We start from the raw sequence: 3,327 nt of genomic DNA, 5'->3' as shown, positions 1-3,327 counted from the left end.
ATGGGATAGTGCTGGGACACAAGATTTCTGAAAAGGGGATTGAGGTTGACAAAGCCAAGGTTGAAGTGATGACGAGTTTACAACCGCCTAATTCGGTAAAAGGGATCCGCAGTTTCCTTGGCCACGCCGGTTTCTATAGACGGTTCATTAAGGATTTCTCCAAGATAGCAAGACCACTTACCCAGCTGTTGTGTAAGGAAGTGAAGTTTNAGTCCCTAAGAAAGGTGGAATTACAGTGGTTAAGAATGATAAGGATGAGTTGATTCCTACTAGGACAGTTACGGGACATCGCATGTGCATAGACTATATAAAACTTAATGCTGGGACCCGTAAGGATCATTTTCCTTTGCCGTTTATTGATCAAATGCTTGAGAGATTGGCTAATCATCCTTACTACTGTTTCTTAGATGGCTATTCAGGTTTCTTTCAGATCCCAATCCATCCCGACGATCAAGAGAAAACCACATTCACATGTCCTTACGGCACCTTTGCTTACCGCAGAATGCCGTTTGGCTTGTGCAATGCACCAGTGACCTTCCAACGACGCATGATGTCCATTTTCACTGACCTGATTGAGGATATAATGGAAGTTTTCATGGACGATTTCTCCGTCTATGGGAGCTCCTTTTCCGTTTGTTTGTCTAAATTGTGCAGGGTGTTGGAGCGGTGTGAAGACAAACATTTGGTGCTGAATTGGGAGAAATGCCACTTCATGGTCAGAGATGGGATAGTGTTGGGACACAAGATTTCTGAAAAGGGGATTGAGGTTGACAAAGCCAAGGTTGAGGTGATGATGAGTTTACAACCGCCTAATTCGGTAAAAGGGATCCGCAGTTTCCTTGGCCACGCCGGTTTCTACAGACGGTTCATTAAGGATTTCTCCAAGATAGCAAGACCACTTACCCAGCTGTTGTGTAAGGAAGTAAAGTTTGATTTTGATTTTGCTTGCTTGGAAGTGTTTCACACGATCAAGGGAGCCTTGGTTAGCGCTCCGATTGTACAACCGCCAGATTGGGACCTTCCCTTTGAGGTCATGACTGATGCGAGTGACTATGCCGTGGGAGCAGTTCTGGGACAGAGAAAAGACAAGAAGCTGCACGTGATATACTATGCCAACTGCACCTTGGATGAGGCTCAGTGCAAGTACGCTACAACCGAGAAAGAACTTTTAGCGGTTGTGTTTGCTTTTGAGAAGTTCCGATCATACCTTGTTGGTTCCAAAGTGGTTGTTCACACTGATCATGCAGCATTGAGGTATCTACTGACCAAGAAGGATGCAAAACCAAGGCTACTCCGTTGGATTTTGTTGCTTCAAGAGTTTGACTTGGAGATTAAAGACAAGAAGGGTATTGAGAACGGAGTTGCAGATCACTTGTCAAGAATGAGGATAGAAGAAGAGCTACCCTTGGATGATAGCCTTCCTGAAGAACATGTTTACTCGATCGGCATCTTTGATCCCGCCGAGCACATGCTCCGCCTGGGAGCACATGCTCCGAAAACCCCGTGCAAGGCAATCGATACCAACAAACAGCCGAGTTTTCCTTGGTTTGGAGAGTATGCAAACTACCTAGCAGCAGAGAAAGAACCTACTGAGTTTGTGGGGAACAAGAAGAAGAAGTTCCTAAAAGACATAAGGCGGTATTTTTGGGATGAGCCTTACCTCTATAGGCATTGCTCGGATGGTGTTTTCAGGAGGTGTGTGACTGAGGAGGAGGTTCCTGGAGTCTTGTTTCATTGCCATAGCTCACCCTATGCTGGACACTTTGCTACTTTCAAAACCGTGTCCAAAGCTCTTCAAGCGGGTTATTGGTGGCCTACCATGTTCAGAGATGCGCAGCGGTTCGTGTCTACTTGCGACACATGTCAGAGACAAGGGAACATCAGCAGGAGGAATGAAATGCCTCAGAATTTCATCTTGGAGGTTGAGGTATTTGATGTTTGGGGAATTGACTTCATGGGACCTTTCCCGAACTCATTCGGCAATGAGTACATATTGGTGGCTGTCGATTACGTGTCCAAGTGGGTAGAAGCTTTGGCCAGCCCCAATAATGATGCAAAGACCGTGCTCAAGATGTTCAAGTCGGTTATTTTCCCACGGTTTGGTGTCCCACGGGTAGTCATTAGCGATGGTGGATCGCATTTCATTAACAAGGTCTTTGAGAGTCTTCTCAAGAAGAATGGAGTGAGGCACAAGGTCGCCACCCCCTACCACCCACAAACAAGCGGCCAAGTTGAGATCTCTAACCGGGAGATTAAGAGCATTTTGCAAAAAACAGTGAACACAACAAGGAAGGATTGGTCTCAGAAGCTAGATGAGGCTCTATGGGCTTATAGAACCGCCTACAAAACACCCCTGGGGACTACACCGTTTCACTTGGTGTATGGTAAGGCGTGTCACCTTCCTGTTGAGCTAGAGTACAAGGCTGCTTGGGCAGTGAAAATGCTGAACTTTGACACTAAGAGCGCCCATGAAAGGAGGAAGATGCAACTGCATGAGCTAGAGGAGATTAGGCACCTCGCCTATGAAAACTCAAAACTCTACAAGGAGCGTACCAAAGCCTACCATGACAAGCGGATCCTCACTAGGACCTTTGCTCCTAATGATCAAGTCTTGTTGTTCAACTCTAGGCTGAAACTGTTTCCCGGAAAGCTAAGATCACGATGGTCCGGACCCTTCACCATCAAGGAGATTAGACCATATGGGGCTGTTGTGTTGCTGGACACAAAAGGAGGAGAATTTGTGGTGAATGGACAGAGGCTGAAGCCGTATCTTGCTGTCTCTGAGCATGCAAGGGATGAGACCGTCACCCTAGGCGATCCTCCTACTGCCTAAGGAGCTTTCGAGTCAAGCTAATGACTTAAAACAAGCGCTGGGTGGGAGGCAACCCACCATGTATATATTGCTGAGTTTTTCTTTTTCTTTTTAGGATTTGTTTCTTCTCTTTTCGGTTTCAGGAATGTTGGAAGAAGACGTGGAGCACATGTTCGCAGGGCGCGAGCAACCCGATGCACATGCTCGGCGAACTGAGAACCAAAGACAAAGAGAAGAGCGATTGGGCTAGGTAAGTTTAATGAATTTCAGGCCCAGGCCCACCAGGCCCAGGTAACCCACCAAATCGCAAACCCTTCTCTCTTTTCTTCTTCCTTCTTTCTTCTCTTCTTCTCCTCGTCGCCGTCGAAGCTCTCATTCTCTCCCATTGCTAACTTTTTCAAAAATAGACCGATTTCAGTGATTTTTGAGACTAGATTGCTTTATTATCCACCACAATCCTCAATCTCTAGTCCATTTAAGCACACACTCAAGGTACAAAATGGCCCCTAGACGCT

Source organism: Camelina sativa, chromosome 1, assembly GCF_000633955.1.
Source record: "Camelina sativa cultivar DH55 chromosome 1, Cs, whole genome shotgun sequence".
Classification (NCBI taxonomy): Eukaryota; Viridiplantae; Streptophyta; class Magnoliopsida; order Brassicales; family Brassicaceae; genus Camelina; species Camelina sativa.
This window is presented reverse-complemented; position numbering follows the sequence as displayed.